The following is a 22,972-nucleotide window of genomic DNA, read 5'->3' on the forward strand; positions in this document are numbered from 1 at the left end:
GTTTTATTATAGATTTCAGACCCGAGAGGGGTAAAAAATGCAGTTTTATTTCCTTTCAGTTCCGTGGGGAAGATAAATATTTTTGGAAAAGACGAATGCGATAGGTTTATGTGCCGGAGTCTTAATTCCTTTTGATTCCGTGGTAGTTGAAGTTTTGCCCATATTTCGGGTAATTTAACAGTTTCAGTTATTTCCACAGAATAACTAAAATTAGAGGCGGATGACTGAAACTCCAAAGGAAATCTGAGGAGAACTTCCACCTGTGCTTGAAGAGATCGTTACTGGATTTGAATGATTATCTCTAACACCTGCACCTAGACCACCAAAAACACTTATCCAAGTTGGTCCACATGCATATCTTTCAACCTTTTAGTCACATTTCTCAACTACAACTCCTTCCAACTCTAGTTTAGTGTGTTGAATACACACCCTTAAATCTATTATCCTCTATTTCATGGAATTTAACTCTTCCTCCAAATTAGCAAAATTATCTTGAACTAGAGTTGCAGACTCAATGCAAGATCCATCTCTTGTAAGCCACTCCTCTAAGAGCCTCGTCTCTTCTTTAATGCCTCTGATCACTTCCTTTGAATGTTGTCCTTGAGGTTCATCTCTATTTCTAGGAAATGGCATAGGCTCAATCTCCCTAGTCATAACTTCATGTTCACCATCTCCTAGAAACACATTATTAGCTTGGAAATCAAACATTTCCTCCATGCCCTTACATTTTATGGGCACTCCTAATTTTCTATGTACATATGAACATTTCCCATCATTGACTATGATTCTTTCATATTTCTCAGTTTATAGTTTCAACTCATCTAACAAATTGATTTCTTCGTAATGCTCCATGAGCATTGGACTTGGACATTGTCCTAAATCCACCCCATTCACTTACAGAGATGCTTCTTTTGGAACTCTGTTATTGGTTATGTACCTTAGGGAAATTTCTGCATTTTCCTTTTTTTGTATGATGGCTTGTGATGGTTTTCCATCTGCAATACCTACATTCACAAAAACTTTATCAGTTTTAAAATCTATGGATTTATCACCTCACTTCTTGTCATCAACTTCTTATGTTGTTCTGTACTTTTCACCCAGTCCATGAGACTTTCTATCAATCCCTTCTCCTCATCTTCATCATGATCTTCACTAAGGTTTGGTCCTTTCTCAGGTTCACAAAAGTGAACATCCTCTCCTTCACATTTCACATTTTTCTTCCTCAACATCCAACCATATCTCTAGTATTCTTCCATTTCTTGTAGTACTTGTAGCATTATGATGACTCTTTCATTTATTTTATCCATTTCTTGGTAAAATTCTTATTGGCTCATTCCCGCTCTTATGCCATTTTCTTTGGCATCTTCCCTTCCTCTATCGTGGCCTATACTTGAACCTTTGCAATTATTATCAGTAGTCATCTTCCTTCCTCCTTTGTGAGCTTCCTCTTGCCGACTACAAGCTACAATCAAGCCTTGGTAACAAGTCTTCTCCATTAACATGTCATCCAATACCCCACCAATATTTTTCCTTAGCTTAGCCTTTTGGTATTCCTCTAGTTCTCTCCTCTATAACCTTTTGAGAACTCCTTGGTCTTATGGGATTGTGTGTAACTGCCCATACCACATTTACCCAATTTCACCGGTCTACCAAGGTAAACATGAGACGAACAGTTACTATGACATGAACCGACCTCCAAGATTCATTTATGGAAGTGGGGCCGACAACTGGAACTAACTGAAAACAAACTAACATCATAGAGGGCTTATAGTACACTCAAGGGCTAAAGGACCACCCTAGGTGACCAGACCCTGAGCTAAACTATTTTTTTAGTGACCAAACACCCCAACTAAATGTGAAAACCTACATGAGTGTGATTTTGACCCTCCAATCGCATGCACATGCCTTTTTTAGTGTGGTTGTGACCTAAACTACTTAGTTCAGTGTCTGCAGTCCCGGGATCTGAGCCACAATTCTAGCCCAGCCTCCAAACCACTTCCCATAACTTCCTGAAAATTTCCAAAATAATAAACTGCTTGATAACAATGCCAATCATACAAAACTTTATCAAATAATTGACCTAACTAGTCCTAACCATGACATTCATTTCATCAAACATATGGTGAACATGTAATCTACATGTCATGAATGCATATTAGAACATAGGAGCTTGAAACTCATATGGAATCATCAAGAAGGTCTAATTCCCTCTCATAATAGTTTCAGTACCTCTTTTTATTTCATACATTCATTAACCATCACATACTTATCAAATCCTAAACAAGGCATAGCTAGAGTACATTTCAAATCCATGTGTATAACCAGCATATAACCAGATTATTAACCATGACATAACAGTCATCAAATCATCATAATAACATGTACAAATGCTCATAGAATACAATAGGAAAACATCTCTTATTAATTGATGCAAAATCCAACCAAGTTAGGGACTTCCACATACCGCCTAACTATATATTGAGTTGAACCAAATATTTCTTTCATCCAATCACCCCCATGCCATATTCCAAGCATGAATTTGGGAACTCAAGACAAAAAAAACTAGGGATTCCAAAGATTAAACCACCTTCGGTCCTCCACCCTCATGCTCCCTCGATCTCGCCAAAACTGATCCAGAGATCACATAAGAAAACCAAGGCATAAACGACCAGGGCTTCCCGATGATTAAACCACCTCCACCCTTAAGGTACCATGATCCTGCAAAAATCGATTAAGAGATCATTAAGCCCAAAAAAAGCTTGGATGCCTCATAATTTATTCACCATTACCTTGAGGAATTTTTCTGTCTCCACCCACCTGTTGAGTGCTTCCGAGAGATTAAAACACCTCCACCACCAAACCTTGGGAATTTTCCTAGGACCACCTCATCTGGTTCCAAAACCTTCCAATAATCCAAATATCAACCAAATAAAAGAATCTCATCACACCATGGCTATCCGGAAATGGAAAGGCAAGGTTGAATCCACTGTCAGACCTGGAAATCCCCATGCTAATGATAGCAAGAGAATGAAACACACAAATTCGTGTACCATGCATTCGCAAACCAGATAATAAATCACGCATGCAACTTGTTACTTGCAATTCCTTCTACTGAGGTTGCTTGACCCAACCTTCCTTGCTTTCCTTTTCTTCCCTTATCCTTCCTTTACTTGCTTTTTACAACGGTAGAGTGCTCAAAGAATGCTCTAAGTGTGTAATAGTATGATAGAATAGACAGCTCAAAAATTGAACTAACAAAAGGTTGTGAAGTGATCTTTGGAAGCCTTTTTATGATTGAGGGCTCTATTTTCTTCAATTTCCTCTATTTTCCTTCAATTTTCCTCCCATGCAAATTTGTGACCTTTCATCTCCCTTTTCTCCTATTTTCCTTTATTTTCATAAATAAATGCCAATTAATGCCTCTTTGACTTTTCCAATGTCTTTTCCAATTTCCTTAACCATAATAAACCAAAAGTGACACCCATTAGGATGTTTTTGCCAACATCCAGCTTGGAATACGTGTCATATGACCTTGGTCTTATTTCACCTTTATTAACCTTTATTACATGAACTTTTAATCCAAGGTTGTTACAAATCGCTTCCCCTCTATGGTACATTTTCCTCGGTGTTCTATGACACCTATGGCCAATAAAATCGTTGAAAACCAAAATATACTACCCATGGAGCTTTATAACTGAGCTCGATGCAGTATTTACAATGAAAAACCTACTAACAAGCAAAACCATCATGAAAACCATGACAACCATACCTCTTATTGGAGCTTTATAACACATCTCATTGTGGTATTTACAATAACAACCATACATAAATATGTACATATACCAAAACTCATTTTCCTCAACCAGCAAACAGTGAAGGATACATAGCCTGCATCTGATCAGTCATATCCCATGTAACTTCATTGGGCCCAAAGTGCTACCACTTCACTTTAACTTGATCGATTGCTGCGTTCCATAGCATGAGTTGTTTCCGTTATAATATGCACTAAGATTCCAGTTGGAATTATTTTTCTGGTTCCACCTGTAATACAAACTAGTCAATTACATTATCAACATCCTTCACATATCTTTTAAGCAATGAAACATGGAAAACATCATGGACTTTCACTATCAAGGTAGTGCAAGTTGGTAGGAAACTAGTTCAATTCTCTCAAGGATCTCGAAAGGCATGAAATACTAAGGTGCCAACTTAACACATGATCCAATCCTCAAGGAATTCCTCTTGGGCGTGATGCACGAGTACACATGCTCCCCAACCTAAAACTCCTTAAATACCCTTTTTTGATTTGTAAAACTCTTCTACCTATCCTATCCTACCTTCAAATTCTTCTTGATAACTTGCATTTCTTATTCTATTTCTACCAACATGTGTAGTCCAATCAATACCCTTTTCACTAGATCACTCCATCTGATGGGAGTATTACAACTCAGCCCATACAGTGCCCCAGATAAACTCATCTTTAAGGACTCATGATACCCATTATTGTAAGAATACTCTACTAGTGGAAGATTCTTCTCTCACCTCCTATGTTGATGCATAATGTACATCCTCAACATGTCCTCCAGAATCTTGTTGACCCTCTTTGTCTATATATCTATCTGCAGATGATAGGATGTACTAAAAGCCAACTTTGTACCCAAACCTGCAAACAACACCTTCCAAAACCTAGAAGTGAACTTGGCATCTTTTTCTGACACAATCATCTTAGGAACACCATGAAATATCACTATCTCCCTAATGAAGACATGTGCTACCTCACTAGCTGAATTAGTAGACTTCACTAGAATGAAGTGAGCTACCTTGGTCAACCTGTCAACCACAACCATAATGGAATCATGTTTTCTAGATGTCATCAGTAAACCTATGATGAAATCCATAGAAATTACCTATCATTTCCATTTCGAAATCAGAAAGAATTTTAGTAAACCACCTGGATGCTTACACTCTACCTTTACCTATTGAAAATCCAAGCACCTTGCAATGAACTTAGCTACCTCTTTCTTTAGATTCGGCCAATAGTAAAATTTCTTCATAGTTGTCAGTATTATGATATTTTGGGTGACCTGAATACGTCTTAACATGAAATTCCATCAAGATAAGCTTCTTGAGCTCAATATTGTCTCGCACATAGATCTTGTCACTAAATTTGACCAAATCATCTTCCATGAGATGATAATCCACATCTTGTTCACTTGTACCCTGTTGTTGTAACCTGTGCTTAAGTTGTTGGCACCTAACATCCTGTTGTCCTACCTATAAGATTTGATCCTGTAAATATGTCTCATATGAAATCATAGTTGCAATGTGATTTACCTACACTCTTCTACTAAGAGAATCTACAACCATGTTCTCTTGACGCTTAATGTACCTAATCTCGAATTAAAACTCACTACACATGGAAAAATATCTAGCTTTCTTGGCATTCAGATTAGGTTGGTCAAACAAGTATCTCATCCACCATGATCACTTGTCAAAACAAACCTCCTACCAAAAAGATAGTGTATCCACATCTTCAATGCATGAACGATTGTTGCCAACTCAAGATCATGCGTCTCATAGTTCTTCTCGTGATCATTCAGTTTCTTTGACTCGTAGCATACCACATGTCCCTCCTGCATCAGGAATCCACCAAATCCTCTTTTGCAAGCATTTGTACACACCACAACTCTTTATCTGGATCTGTAATCTTTAGAACTAGAGCATTTGTAAGCAACTGCTTCAACTACTCAAAACTAGTTGCACATTCCTTTGTCCATTCAAATTTATTTCCTTTCCTCTGCAGTGATGTAATAGGATAGGAAATCCATGAGAAGTTTTTTTATGAACCTCCTATATTAACCTGCTAATGATCTGACCCCATCCACATTCCTAGGAGTTTCCCATTCCATGATAGCTCTGATATTTTCTGGATCCATAGTTATGCCTTCCTTAGAAAAAACATGTCCCAAGTAATGTACCTTTGTATTAAATAAATTTCACTAACTAAGCTTGGCATACAAATGATGCTCTCTCAACAGCCTTAACATTGTTTCTAGGTGTTCTACATATTCTTCCTCATTCTTAGAATATATCAATATATCATAAATGAATGTTATCACAAACTTGTCCAGATAAGGGTGCAACACACTATTCATCAAACACATGAAATTAGTTGAAGCATTAGTTAAACCAAAAGGAGTCACAACAAACTCATAATGCCCATACCTAGTCTAGAAAGCAATCTTGTAGATGTCCTCTTCTTTGATGTGTACCTGATGATATCCTGATCTTAGATCAACCTTCGAGAACATTGTTGCTCCCTTCAACTAATCAAACAAGTCATCGATCTTTGGAAATTGATACATGTTCTTGATCATCACCTTTTTCAACTTCCTGTAATCAATACACAACATGAGATTCCCATCCTTATTTTTCACAAACAACATTGGCGCACCCCAAGGTGACACGCTTGGCCTAATGTATCCCTTATCAAGTTTCTTTCAATTGCAACTTTTGTTCCACTAATTATGGAGTGCTCATCTTCTAACGTGCCTTTATTGTTGGTGCTACTCCTAGTACCAACTGAATAGAAAAATCCACTTCCCTATGAGGCAAAAAATCTAAAATCTTTACTGGAAAAGCATCCTAAAATTGTTGCAAAACTAGATACCTCTTCAAGACTTCCTCAGCCTCAACATCCTTACCTTTATCACTGGAAACATGCACTACAAAAAATACACACCCTTTCCTATAATTGTGCTTTTCCTGCATTGTTGTAACCATTCTCACCGATCTAGGCTTCTTCTTACCTTCCAAGATTCTCTTCTCTCCATCATCATCCAAGAACTCAATAGCCTTCTCATAACAATCCACCTTAGTCCTATGAAGGTACAACCAATCCATACTCAACATTATATTGTATGATCCTTACAGAAGCAAGTTTAGACACACTGATGTAGGCATACCATTCAGCTCAAATTCACAAGCTCTTAGCCAATGACGAACTATTTTCTTAGTACCTATAGCCAACTGAACCAACCAAGACTTTTCATGCACTTCTTTTCTCAAACCAAACTTATCCACCAAATCCAGATTAACATAATTATAATTAGATCCAGAGTCAATCAAAATAGAAACATCTCGATCATGAAACTTACCTTCCATATCAATAATGGATGCTTGGTGATCCACCTGCTTGCTATCAAAAGCTGCATAGATCTAAGGAATTCTCTGCCCAACACCCCTAACTATCTGTGCCTCCTAAGCACTGTAGATATAAGGCCTACCACCCTAATACAACAGAAAATCCTTCTTGCAATGATCCTTGACATATATCCAACACTACAAAGGCCCACTACCTTTGTTCTGCTACTCTCCATGCTGAGACCCGTGTCCATTCTCAATTGTAATAAATTTCTTGTAAGGAGAAACATTTTCCTTCTCACCTACATCTTGAGTTATTCCCCTCGTCGGTGGCCACTTTCCTTTAGTATTTTTATTCCCTTTCCAACCCTACTTAGACTCACTCTTATGCTTCAATTTCTCATAACATTGCCTCAACTTCCCAATGACTTCTTCCAACGACCAAGGCTCATCATACTCCATCTGATCCTTGAATGCTAATGGCAGTCCACTAATAAATCTCAGAACTTTTTTCTTCTCATCCTTGAGGTAAGGCACATACCTCAACAACTCCAGGAACTTAGTCGTGTACTCCTCATCTATCATAGAAGTGTGGTATAGCATGATAGAAGACTACTCCATATACACCTCAACAAAATGGAGTTGCAGAAAGAATGAGAAAGATGTTGATGGAAAGGGCAAGAAGCATGCTCAGTGGTGTCGGGTTAGGACAAGAATTCTGGGTAGAGGCGGTGGAGACAGCATGTTACCTAGTCAATAGATCACCTTCATCAATGTTGGAGGATAAAACTCCACAAGAGGTATGGACTGGTAAGAAACCCTCTCTTTCACATCTGAGGGTATTTGGATGTGATGCATATGTACATGTTCCAAAGGAGAAACGAACCAAGTTGGATAGTAAATATGAAAAGTGCATCTTTATTGGGTATAAGGATGGTTTAAAGGGTTGAATCCAGTAACAAGGAAGGTTGCGTACAGCCGAGATGTGGTGTTCAGAGAGGTGAAAGATATTATTAAACATGAAGTCCAACCAAAGGAACCTAAGAAGATAGAGTTTGAGATAAAGGAGGAAGAATCAGACTCTACAACAGAGGAGGAATCAGAAGATGAAGAGCCACAAACTACGTGTGTGAGAAGATCAGTTCGAGAAAGAAGGCAGCCAGAAAGGTATAGTCCATCTGCTTTTTGTTCAAATCTTTCTTTATCTATTACTGATGATGATCCCAGAACTGTGAAGGAAGCAGTAGATTTAGAGGATGGAAAACTCTAGAAAGAGGCCATGGTTGATGAAATGGCATCTTTGCACAAAAATGAGGCTTGGGATCTGGTGGAGTTGTCGGCTGGAAGGAAACCCATTGGCAGAAAATGGGTGTTCAAGAAGAAGACAAATGCAGAAGGAAAGGTGGAGAAATACAAAGCTCGGTTGGTAGAAAAAGGTTATTCCCAGGTGCTGGGAACTGATTTTGGTGATATTTTTTCTCTTGTTGCCATGGTAACTTCTATTAGATTACTTTTATGTGTTGTTGCTGCTTTTTATTTTGAGGTAGAACAGATGGATGTGAATACAGCATTTCTTCACGGGGATCTGGAAGAGGAAATCTACATGAAGCTACCTGAAGGCTTTGCGGTGAAGGGTAAGAAAGAACTGGTATGCAAGTTAAAGAAGTCTCTGTATGGGTTAAAACAGTCACCAAGGATGTGGTATCAGAAATTTGATACATTTATACGGGGACTTGGCTTCACTAGAAGCAAAGCAGATCACTGTGTGTATTTTAAATTAATTGGTGACCGTGTTATTTTTTTGGTCTTGTATGTGGATGATATGTTGCTAGTTGGAAATGACAAAGAAATTATCCAGGATTTGAAGACCCAATTGTCCTCCAAATTCGACATGAAAGATCTTGGTGCTGCAAACTATATTTTGGGCATGGAAATTAAAAGAGATCGGGCAAAGAGGAAGCTCTGGTTAAACCAGAGGAAGTATGTCGAGACAATATTGCAGAGATTTAATATGCAGGATAGTAAACCGGTGAAGGTTCCTATTCCTATAGGTGTAAAGTTATCTGCTGAACAGTGTCCCAAGGCACAAGAAGAGGAAGAGGACATGTCCCATGTTCCATATGCAAGTGCAGTCGGTAGCCTGATGTATGCAATGGTCTGTACTAGACCAAACATTGCACATACAGTGGGAGTATTGAGCAGGTTTATGTCAAAACCAGGAAAGGAGCATTGGACAGCAGTGAAGCGGGTTTTCAAGTATTTGTCTAGCACTAGTGATTATGGTTTGTGCTACCAAGACCAGGATTAGACAGAGTGTTGGATATTCATGGATTTGTTGATGCAGACTGGGCTGGAGATCTGGATCAGAGAAGATCTACAAGTGGGTATGTGTTTAACCTATTTGGAGGTGCAGTTAGTTGGATGAGTAAGAAACAATCTATAGTGGCACTATCAACTACAGGGGCAGAATACATGGCAGCCACTCATGCAAGCAAGGAAGCAGTTTGGTTGCAAAGATTGTGTTCAAGTATGGGGTTAGTACAGGGAGCTATAAGGATAGACTGTGACAGCCAAAGTGCAATTTTCTTGGCAAAGAACCCTGCATATCATTCAAAGGCAAAGCGCATTGATGTTCAGTATCATTTTGTGAGGGATATGATAGAAGACAAAAAGGTGTTGCTGGTAAAGGTGGACACTTTGAAGAATACTGCAGATGCATTGACAAAATCTGTGAGCTCTGAGAAGTTCTCTTGGTGTAGAGAAACAATGGGCATTGCAGGGCTGGATAAATGACTAAGCTCTCTTGTGGCCCCCTGTGGAAAGAAAACAACAAGTGGGAGAATGTTGGGTTGTGTTATATTCTTTCCATGACTAGCCCATGTAGTTAACCGAGGGGTTAGAGGGGGGGCAGAGCGCCCCCTTCGTTGCGCCAATTGCGTAGTGGGGGGTTCACAGGGGGTTTGAGGGGTGCAGGTAACCCCACTCTATGGGGTCTGGGGCAGCGCCCCAGAAAATTTTGGTTTTGGAACCTATGTTAGGTTGGGCAGACCCACCTATGGTTTTGTGCATGTTTTTCGCACATGTTTTTAGACGTGATGGTTTTCGGTCCATGGTATTGGATGCTTCGGCATGTATAAATATGTATTATAACATTGAAAGGAACATAATGAAAAATCAAGATGGTAGTCCCGGTTTTGGGATCTAGGGGAAAATCTTTGTGTATATGTGTTTTATGTGTTATGCTCTCGCATTGTTAATTTTATGTGTTTTAGAATTCGTATGCAGGTAATTTCTGTACAGGGTTAAAACCTACATATACCATTACCTAGAAATTCCTGAAACTTTCTAGAATGATAAAAGAATTGAAGGAAATGCCAATCATACAAAACTTGATCAAATAATTGATCTAACTATGCCTAACCATGACATTCATTTCGTCAAACATATGGTGAACATGTAATCTACATGTCATGAATGCATATCTGAACATAGGAGTTTCAATATTATCTGGGAATCATCAAGAAGGTTTAATTACCTCTCGTAATAGCTGCAATACCACTTGTTAGCTCATGCATTCGTTAACCATCACATACTTATCAAATTCTAAACAAGACATAGCTAGAGTACATTGTGAATCCATGCTTATAACCAGCATATAACCATATTATTAATTATGATATAACAGGCATAAAATCACCACAATAACATGTACAAATGCTCATAGAACACAATAGGAAAATATCTTTTATTAATTGAAGCAAAATCCAACCAAGTCAGGGAATTCTACGTACCACTCGACCATAGATTGAGCTGAACCAAATATTTCTTTCAACCAATCACTCTCATGCCATATTCCAAGCATGAATGTGGGAAATCAAGACAAACACCTAGGGATTCCCGGAGATTAAACCACCTCTACCCTCATGCTCCTGTGATCTCGCTAAAATTGGTCAAGAGATCACATAAGCAAACTAAGACATAAACAATGGGCTTCCTAGAGATTAAACCACCTCCACCCTCAAGCTACCATGATCCTACCAAAACCGATCAAGAGATCACTAAACCTAAGATAATCTTGGATGCCTTAGAATTTCTTCAACATTACCATGAGGAATTTTCTTGTCTCCACCCACCTGTTTAGGGCTTCCTGGAGATTAAACCACCTCCACCCCCAACCCTTGGGAATTTTCCTGAGAACACCTCACCCGGTTCCAAAACCTTCGGGAAATCCAAATCTTAACCAAATAATAAAAGAATCCCATCACATCATAGCTATCCGGAAATTGCAAGGGAAGGTTGAATCCACTGTCACACCTAGAAAAACCCATGCCAATGAAAGCAAGAGAACCAAATACACAAATGCATGTACCATGCAGTCACAAACAAACTAAGAAATGACACATGCAACCAGTTACCTACAAGTCTTCTTGTTGAAGCTACTTTATCCAACCTTCCTTGCTTGTCCTTTTCTTCCATTGTCCTTCCTTTACCTGCCTTTGCCTCTTTTTTCCAATGCTAGTGTGCTCCAAGAATGCTCTAAGTGTGTAATAGTATGAGAGAATAGAGAAAGCTCCAAAACTGAACTGACAAAAGGTTGTGAACTGGTCCTAAGAAGCCTTTTTATTATTGAGGCCTATATATATATATATATATATATATATATTATTATTATTATTATTATTATTATTATTATTATTAATTAAAAAAGTTTAATATGGATTTTATATATATAAAGAAAGAGATCATTCTTATTCTATAGCTTTTCTAACAATTTAATGTGTAGAATGTGAATAATAAATATAATGTTTCAATGTCAACTCTATATATATATATATATATATATAAGAGAGATAGAGTTGAAAAAAAAAACTAATATGGATTTAACTAATATTAATTAATTTTATCAATTAATATGGATTTTATATATGCAAAGAGAGAGAATTCTTATTCCATTAATAGGTTTTTAAGAGGGATTTGTAATCCATTCATTTTTTAATATGGAGTTGAAGTGAAACATTTTAAATATAGTGTGTAGTTCAAAATCAACATAGATTTGTATCTTAAGAGATTTTATCCCTCTTGGCACTTGGTAGATCTAGAGCTAAGATGGATCTATGGTGGTCCATAATAAGTATAAAAATACTTACTATATGTCATATCTTAAGTTACTAAGAATTTAACACTAGCCTAGATCCATATTAACTCTAGATCCAATAAAGAAAATTGGAGCCTAAAAGTGCCCATGCAATTTTCATGTACATAATATGTAAACTAATCAAAATATTTTAAATTTAAAAATAGGTACATGTAAGTATTTTGGGGGGAAAGAAGAAAACTACTTTTTTTAATTGTATTTTTTGTTTATCTCTTTATAGGTTTACTCAAATTTCAAGTGTAAACACTCGTTGGATGCAGAATTAAATTTCACATCCAACGCATACCCATTATGCATACTTCTGAGAAGACCCACATAAATTAAAACTGAAGATATATTTAAAAAAATGTGTTTCAACACGTTTTTTAATGTATCTTCAATTTTTATCAATGTTTGTCTTCTCTGAAGTATGCATAATGGGTACTCATTGGATGTGAAATTCAATTCCTCATCCAACGAGTGTCTACACTTGAAATTTGAGTAAATATATAAGGAGATAAGCCAAAAATACAATTTAAATAAAATAGTTTTATTCTTTTCCCTCTAAAATTCATAGCTCTTATTTTATTATTTCAACTATTATTTTATTGTTTTTCCTTAGGAGGCCGCTTTTAGGCTGGAATTTCCTCTAATGTACCAAATACCTAAAGGGATCAAATCTCTTTTGACTCTAAAAGAGATTTGTATCTCAAAAGATTTGATCCCACTTGGCACTTGGTAGATCCATAGTTAATATGCATCTAGGCTAGTACCAAAAAGTAGTGTATAATTTTTCTATTTTTAAAAAATAATGTAAAACATATTGCATGTAACTAGACTTTCTTTGTCTTAAAAAATAATGTGAAACATGTTAACAACTAAAAATAATATAATAATATATATGATAAACATCATTACCAACTAATTGTTTTTAGTGATTAAATATTAAGTTTAAAACTATATGATGCTCTAAATATATATATAGAGAGAGAGAGAGAGAATGTGTTATATAAAGGTAGGGAATTTGAAACATGTTAACAACTCAAAATAATATAATAATATATATGAAAAGCACCATGTTATCAACTAATTTTTTCAATGATTAAATATTAAGTTTGAAATTATATACGCGTGTGTGTGTGAGAGAGAGAGAGAGAGAGAAGATGGGTTACACTTTTGGGCCAAATGTGGCGATGAAATTTCAAGTTTTTCCTCTTTTATCGAATTGAATCCCTCAAAATTCATATAAGCACTGTAAATTTTTATTTGGAGTAAAAAGACAAATTTTGGAGGATTATGTTGTTGTCTTATTTATATTTATCGGAAAAATATTTAATGTCGTATAATATGTCAATTTTTCATTAAGTGAAATGCTTGTCCTTGCAAATTTTCATACATCTTAAGAGATATGAGTGTGTTCACATAGCATAACTTAGTCTAAAATGTGTAATTTTTAAAAAATATATATATAATCATGATCTACACTGAGAGATATAAGTTTTTCATATTAAAAAATTATTTTTTTAAGCAAAAATATTTTTTTATTATTTTTTGAAGTTGACGTTCAATTCCATTTTCCAGACACGTGTTCATGTAAGATTTTTTTCAACTATTTAAATAAATTGAAAAATAAAAAGTACCATTTTGATTAGGACTTGTAAATGAATACAATGGTATTTTTTGAAAAAATTTCGTCGTGTATATTTTATGATATTGATTTTTTATTCAACCTCTTTAAAACAGTTCAAAGCAATTTCTAGCATTGTGTTTAAAAGAACTTAGATGAAAAATATCATATAAATTCAAAAATGTCAAACTCATATGCCATTGGATAGAGGATTCCTTCATGAATCCAACATGATCAACTCCGCAAGCCCTAATTCCGATTGGGTATAAAATGGAGTTGCGGGAAATTTTGTAGAAGGGTTGTTGAAATTGTGGATTTTAGGACTTAAGAGGCTCGATTGAGCACTTTGAGCACTTGATCGAGCGCCTAAATTTTAAATTCAAATAGCTCAATCAAGGGTTTCGTAAACCCTTGATTGAGCCATATACATGGTTAACAGGAGCTCGATCAAGCGTTATCGCACAATCGAGCTATTATGCTCAATCAAGCCTCTATAAAAAAAATGAATGATCTAAAACTAAGCTTTTACCTCATTTTAAAATTCCAAATCTTATTAGAATTTTTTCTATCATGTCATGTAAAAACCTTATTAAATTGGCGGATTTTTTTGGCTCTGCGGCAGGAATTCTAACCAGACGCGATGGCCCTCTGCGTCTCTCTAAACCTCAGTGAATCCATGCCTAATCTCGCACGAAGCCTAGAAGTGCCGTCAAAAGCGGGGTTGCCGAACCGATTGATGAATTTGGAGCTGCAAAAACATCCTCTGCATGCCGATCTTCCAAAATTGGAACCCTGCACTGGACGAGCATCGACTGGAGTAAATGAAGCGGTTCGGCAAAAGAAAGATCTACAGAGCGGGCGTTTGACTGCCTGCTCAGCGGAAGCAGCAAACGGAGATGAAGCTGCCGGTATTTTGGATTATCAGAAGCTGTTGCAGGTTTATTTTGGGATCCAAGCAGAACCAAAATATGGATCTGGGAACAAATCAAATAATTTTACCACGAATCCCTTTTCAAGCGCAGAGGATCCATCCAAGTCAAGTGAGATCCAAAGTTATGCTCAAGAAATGAAGTTTTTAAACAAATCGGATACGAAGTTGGATGGATTAGATCTGACACGAATCGAGCCACCCCAGATTTCCAGGTTCGACTTTCAAATATTTGTAAAGACGTCAAAAGGAAACACAATCGTGATCTGGACTGATGACAGCGACAGGGTTTCAGATTTGAAGAACAATATCACCAATCAGATTGGCTACCCAGCTGAGAAACAACACCTATTAAATGAGGGCAAATCGCTACAAGAATGCAGAACCATGCAAGAATACAACATCAAGCTAGGCTCTACAATCATTCTCAATATGAGATTACGAGGAGGAGCCGAAAGCGCTGGACCTAGCTCACAAAGCAAAGGGTCTTTTAAGGAAGCAGTGAAGGGCAAAGGGAAAAACCGCACAGCTGTCACTGAACCTCTGGGGCAGTACATTGTAGATCAAATGTCGGAGAGCCCATCTATCTCCATTGAAATACCAGAGGTAAATAATATATATTCAGATCTACAAAAAAATGCAGTTATTTGTAGATTAATGGCTTTTGGCCTAGAACTAATGCACTGTATCAATGGATCCACTCAGTTTGGACAAAAAATTGCCAAATCTACCTATACCCTAAGGGGTTTTTTATAGTATGTTTTCACACAGAAGAAGAAAAGGAAGCAGTTCTCAACCAAGGGCCATGGTTTTGGGGCAGTGCTGGACTTTTTATTACCCCTTGGTTTCCTGATTTTGATGCCAACACCATGGTGGTATCAAGGATGCCAGTATGGGTTAGGATGCCTAATCTTCCTTTACATTTTTGGCATTCAAAGGCTCTAATAGCAATTGGAAATACCTTGGGGAGAATGCTAAAGATAGACAGAGAGAGACATATAAAAGGAATATTTACTTTTGCCAGAATATGTGTCAAGGTAGATCTCAGTCGAGGACTACCTGAAAGCATCATCCTGAATTTCAATAATACATAGTGGAAACAACCTTTGGACTACGAGAATACAGCGTTCAGATGCCGGGGATGTCAACAAATAGGTCATCTGTACAATGCATGTCCAAGCCTCAACAAGAGCAAGCAACAACAAAGGAAGCCGAAAGGATGGCAGAACATAGATGCATCATACAAGAAGGCAGCTACAGCAAAGAAAGAACAAAATACAGCAAAGGAAAAAGATCAGGACAATAAGGATAAGGAGATTAATGAGGAAAAGGATCAAGAGCTCCAGCTGGAAATAAGTGGTAATAAACGAAGTCACAATCCCGAAGGATCAGATTTAGATAAGGAGCAACCAATGAGCACAATGGAAAACCAGCTTGCCATTATTGACTCCACTCCCAACATGGATGGTTGGCGAAAAGTGGAGAAGAAGAAGGGTAGGAAGACTTAGGCCAGCTGGTTTATTAGTGGGCTGCACTCCGGATAATAGGAGCGGCACTTTCTTTTTCTACTTTTAGGCAGGACTGTATCCTGCGGCTGTATGATCTATCTTCATACAGCCAATTTGAATGCTTAATGCATATACTATGTAACTTTTTATTTTAATAAAAAGTTCGATTTTTTTCTTTGGAAAAAAAAACCTTATTAAATTTAATATTAATATTAAAAGACTATTATAATTATTATTAAATTAAATGATGAAATGATACATACATACATACATATATATATATCTATATATATATATATATATATATATATATATATATATATATATATATATATATATATATATGTTAATATTAAATTTATTAATTTTGGATTAATATAATATTATTAACTTTAATATAATATAAAATTTCTTATATTATAATATATACTAGCACAACCACATTAATAAATGTGGTTGATATATGCCATAGGCGTCAACAAAAGAGTCATTAACACAAAAAGAGTCATACAAGCTAACTCAATATGTTAATTTTATTTAACCTAATTTTTTTATAAATCTAACATAATAAAATATACAATATTTTTAAAATCCTAAAGTAATCATAACCTAAAGCTACCTTTAAAGAAATAAAACCTAAATAGTTTCAATTAGAAGACATGAAGTGCTCTATGTATTTTTTATGGAGGTAGTTAGAATTTTAATATTTTAGAAAATTTTAGATAATATTTCCATAGAAAATTATAATTTTCCCTCCATGTGAATGTACAACATACATTTTAAATCTTCCATTTTAAATATGTATTACATAAAAAAAATAGATTGTTGTACGAAATTATATATATATATATATATATATATATATATAAGCATGTTAATGTGTCTCATTATATGGCAAAAGCAAAAAAACACTCAAATGAAAAAGATAAAAAAAAAATGAATATAAAAATATCAATTAAATGAGAAATTTCATACTTGTTAATTATAAAAAATAAATGCTAAAATTGTAACAAATCTAACTCACAATAAATTTTGGTAAAAGCTATAGTGAACATATTTAATGGGTTCAGAAAATATAAATAATGTTATAAAAAGTAAATACTAAATTTGTAAATAAGTCAACTGATAGTAAAAAATTATGGTTAATCACTCACAAAATATAAAAAACTTTTTTAAATATGGAGGTTTAAATATGTAAAGTTAAATGAAATGCTAAAACTCTTTAAAAATATATATAAAAATAGAACTAGAATTTCTAAACAAATAATTTTTTATATTATATTTTGAATAATATAAAATATGTTATTATAATCATAATTAAAAATTTTATTATAAAAAAAAAATCAAAATATATTTTAAAAATTTTCAAAAAATAATTTTAACATTTTGTTATATGTTATTTTCAAATTTCTATTAAAAAAAATTGATTTTATAAACTTGAAAGGGTAGTTTCTTGGGTCGCAGTTTTATATATACAAAAAGATTACATTTTTACTAGTATTTTAATAATAATTAAAAAATATGCTTACTTTTTATTTTTAAATTTTTTTAGCAATCTTTAAAATGTTTACAACACATCTCTTAAATAAATTGGAATTAAACAACATAAATCAATAGAGAAATGGGGGGTCGCAGTTTTGTCACTACTTAAATATTTATGTGAAATATTAATGAATATCTTTTAAAGAAAATAAATAAATTAGATAAAAATATATATATTAAATTTTAGAAAAAAAATATGACATGAAATTGAATTTAAATTGACATGTTTTGTCTTCTTTTACCACCACCTAATTCTTGATGATTTTGTAAATTTAAGAATAAACATTCCAACTCCATTTATTTTTATAAAACTTCTTTGCCACAAAAAGGGAAAAAGTGATACACATTAACATGCTTTTAATATATATATATATATATATATATATATATATATATATATATATATATATATATATATATATATATATATATATATCTATATATATATATATATATATATATTGTCAAAGTATTTTAAAATATTTGAAATATAGAGTGAAAGAGAGTGGGAGAAAAGGGTAATAGAGAGAGAGGGGGATACAAAGGCGGAGAGAGGGAGAGGAGGATAAGATAGGGAAGAAGGAAGTTCAAGACATATAGAGAGAGAAAGGTGGAGAAAGAGAGAGGGAGAGATGGAAGGAGAGTGTGTATGTTTGGGGTGAGATAGAAAGACAAAGAAGGAGAGATGGAGAGAAGGGGGAGAGAGAATGAGAGAGGGAGGGAGATAGTCAACAAAGTTGTAGGACAAAGCTCGAGAGAGAGAGAGAGAGAGAAAGAGTGAGTGAGTGATGTGGGGGAGAGACAGAGGGAGGTGGGAGAGAAAAGAAGAGAGAGAGGAATTGAGAGGGAGGGAGAGAGATATATATGGAGTTGGAGGGGGGAAGAGAGGGAGGTAATAATAAAGACATATAGAGAGATAAAGGTGGAGAGAGAGAGAGGGGGTGGCAAGGTAGATGGAGAGAGAGAGAGGGAGTGACAAGGGAGATGGAGAGATAGGGAGAGAGAAGAGTAGGAGGGAAGATAGATATAAGGGGAGACAGAGGGAAAGAATGGGAAGATAGAGAGAGAGAGAGAGGTAGAGTGAGAGGGAGAGGGAGGGAGATATAGATATATATGGAGAAACAATGTGTGTGTTTGCAGGGTGATATAGAGAGATAAATAAGGAGAGACAAAGGGAGACATAGATATAGATGGAAGGCGGAGAGGGGGAAGAAGAGAGAGATAGAGGGAGGGAGGGAGAGATAGATAAATATGAAGAGAGAGAGAGTGTGTGTTCTAGGGGGGTGAGATAGATAAACAAATAAGGATATATGGAGGTAGATATTGATATAAATGGAGGGGGCAGAGAAAGGGAAGAAAATTTATTGCACTAGATGCATTGATTTCAGTGTACAAATGTTGATTTCTAATCCTATTTGATTTCATGCAAATTAAATGCATAAATTTTTGTGTAGATGTTGATTTCAAATTATATTTCATTGCTTCCATTAGATGTATTCATTTCATTAAAGATGTTAATTTATCATCTTGTTTGATTGAGCTTAAATTAGATGAATTCATTTTAGTGTAGATATTGATTCCTAATCCTATTTGATTGTGTTATCACTCGACTAGGACAGGTTGGGCTATATCAACCTTCAACCAAATGTAACTATTTCAAACCAAATTTAGACTAGAAGATAGTCCTTCCAATCTGAGAGGGATCTCTCAAAATATTTATAAAATGACTTATGATAAACTCAAAATTCAAATGACTAACTCTAATCTCATTTTGTGATTTTTGTAGGTGAAGAAAAACGTGATAACTACCACCATTGGGTATGGAGTCAAATTAAAACAAAAAATGATCAACAACAATGTTTAATGGAAGCTGAGGCATCTATGGCTTTAAAACTGATACAAATGAACACTGACAGTGATACACAGTAAATGAAGGAAATTGGAGTTGTTTGACAGATTTCCAAGTTATCAAGATACTATGTAAAACTAATAACAACGGGATAAAAACTCATAAAAGCCATAATAAGAATCTCAGGTACAAAAACAGAGTGCTACAGATTTTCTATTACAAGAACAAAATATTACAGAAGATCAGTTTCTCACATTCCAAATCAACCCCTCTCAGAATCAGAAATCTACTTATTTATAGAGAAAGATCTATTTACATAATCTGCCACCTGGGCTAGATTCAATCCACAACTTTGAGATCTAATCCTATCTAATTAATAAAACTTCAAGCCTTCATAGGAATTTCTATTACAATAGAGTTTGAATACAAATGGGAGTCATATGGACTGTTACAATAATTTAAAGTGCGACATTGTATTGGTGGAAACTCGAACATCTAGCTCTTCGAATCTGTTGTGTTGTTTGATGTTAAAACTTGCTAAAAATGCACGAGGGCTTCACTAGGGGAGCAATACCATACCACGTGGGTTCATATTGGGGGATATTTATTGAGGAAAAAATGACATAATATATTGGGGGATATATAGGGGGTAGAGGGTTTTTATATTGGAAGGTATAAAAAATGGAGGTCAAATTTAATGAAAAAATATAAAGGGGTATAAAAAATCCTAATAAAAAAATGGATACTTACAATATCTAGTGAAAGTAGGGGTATTTAAATTAGGAAGGTGTATTGGGTTCATATTGGTATGGGGTTAAATAATGTGATTTTTAGAGGTATTTTCCAATATGTAGTCAAATTAAGGGTATTGTTTAATATGCCACGAATGCACGTGATACGTCAGAGGTTCATTGAGTGAAGCCCCCGTGTGAAAATGCCACTACTGTTCCACTATGTCTCTACCATGTTTTCTTCCTGTCTCTTTAATGACCATGCTACTGAAAAAACGCCGAAAAACACTCTTGCTATCTCATGGAGCGGAAGCGTTCATTGATATGGGTCATCGATCAATCTGGAAATCTCATTGTGGTCTTCGTTTATGAAGGAAACTAGGAGGGCCACTTCTCTCAGAACTGTTCATGCAGGATGTGCCACATGGCAACTGGGGATTGGAGGGAATGAACATACTATCGAGATGGTGTTATGAAACCAGCTCAAGAAAAGATAGAAAAGATAGATCAACGCCTTAGAATTCAGCCTCTTCGAGGGGGCAACCTCCTTTAAATTACATAAATGAACAATTCTTCGATGATACAAATGAAAAGACCTTCTTTCTATATATAGGAGTCTAAGGGGTCATAACATAATCAGAGCCGACATAACAATAATAATGTGAGGGCACAATAATAACAATAGTGGGCTTCTATGTGGCACAATAGTAACAATATGGGCACTACATGGGTACATCAATATAATAAGTGGGCTGTACTAATAACAATAAGGGGTTACACTAGTAGTATAGGGGCCTAACATGCCCCTCTCCTTCAAAAAGCGTTGTCCTCAACGCTTGAGTAGTTCTTGATGCTTCTTTATAAAAATTTTGTCCTCCCATGTGGAATCTTCAGTGGGTGAGTTCTTCCACTTGATGAGATACTCTGAAATTGATTGATTTCGTAGCTGTCAGGTTCTTGTTTCTGTGACTGCTCCAGGTTCCAATATGATTTTTCCTTCCTCTTCAATTTCTAGCAATATTGTTTGAATTGGGATCTTTTGCAACTTTTGAATAAGTGGCCATACTTCTTCGTCCTTCTTCCATTCATCCCTTGCTTCGTTTATCCAATTTGGTTGGATAATAGAAATAGCACAAAACAATGATTCCACATCCTCATCCTTGAAGAGTCTTCCCATTCGGTAAGGTAGCCATTTTGCATGTAGTATTGCCAACATTTCCTTCTCATAAATAGCTTGCTTGAGATGTAGCAGTGAAAATACCCAATCATCTACATCAAAACATTTTTCACTACGATGTTGATCTACCTGTTGTTTCGTTTGATTTTGCACTGAAGTGGCGTTATCCTTTAAAAGTTGGAGAACTTGCTGTTGATGCTCGATGTCATCTTTCTCTGCTTGAACCTTCTTCTTCTTGATATGTCCTTCTATCTCTAGAGTTTGAGGAGTGGTAATTTCTTCCAGTCCTTTACAAGATATGGTCAGATTCATTTCTTGATGCTCGATGTGATCTTTCACTTCTTGAACATTTTTCTTCTTGATATGTCCTTCTATCTTGCTAGTTTGAGGAGTGGTAATTTCGACCAATGAATTACAAGATATGGTTGGGTTCATTTCTTCTTTCTCGATGTGGTCTTTCACTTCTTGCACCTTTTTCTTCTTGATATGTCCTTCTATCTTGAGAGTTTGAGGAGTGGTAATTCTTTTCAATGCTTTACAAGATATGGTCTGATTCATTTCTTCTTTCTCTGGGGTGGGGTCCCGGCGTATATCCTCTTCTTTTGATGTTTCTTGATCCTTTTCTTCCTCCTCTTCATATTCTATGTAAAATAATTTCTTCTCAGCACACTTATGACCTTTAGTGCATTTGCTATCACAATTGTAACAAAGCCCTTTTACTCTTTTTTCTTCCAATTGTTGTGGTGTAACCCTTGTAGGTTGTGGAAGGCTGGGAGAAACAACACTTCCATATTTGTAGTTGTGAGGGGTATGCTTCCTGGTTTCCATAATTTTTCTTTCCATTATGTCACAAAGCCCTTTTACTCTTTCCAATTGTTGTGGTGTTGCTCTAAAGAAGGTGTTGCTCTTTGTATCCTCATAATGTGCTATCATTTCCTTCGTGAAAATTGACCACGTAACAAGTTGTCTACGAGAACAAAGCCCTTCATACCATAAAAATTGATCCGGTTCTAAATATGAAGATGCAATACATACCTTTTGTAACAGTGGTACACCATGTAGATCAAAATATTGCTCCATCTGAAGTATCCAATTTATCGGATCCTTGCCATCAAACTTCCTCATCTTGCTTTTTCTTGATTTTAGGAGCTCGATCTTGAAACGATTGTAACTCTGTACTTTCAGATCTCTAAGTTCTGAAATTGTGACCTGTAGTAGTCCTCTACGTCCTCTTTCCAATGCCACCAGTCTGATCCAAATTGGATTCTCCAAGAAAGAGTTATGCACAATCTCCCAAGATGACCTGATTATAGACCTTTCTAGAAGAGTGAAC

Source organism: Pinus tabuliformis, chromosome 6 (assembly GCF_031772625.1).
Source record: "Pinus tabuliformis cultivar Carrire ecotype Pingquan chromosome 6, CPIR1, whole genome shotgun sequence".
NCBI lineage: Eukaryota > Viridiplantae > Streptophyta > Pinopsida > Pinales > Pinaceae > Pinus > Pinus tabuliformis.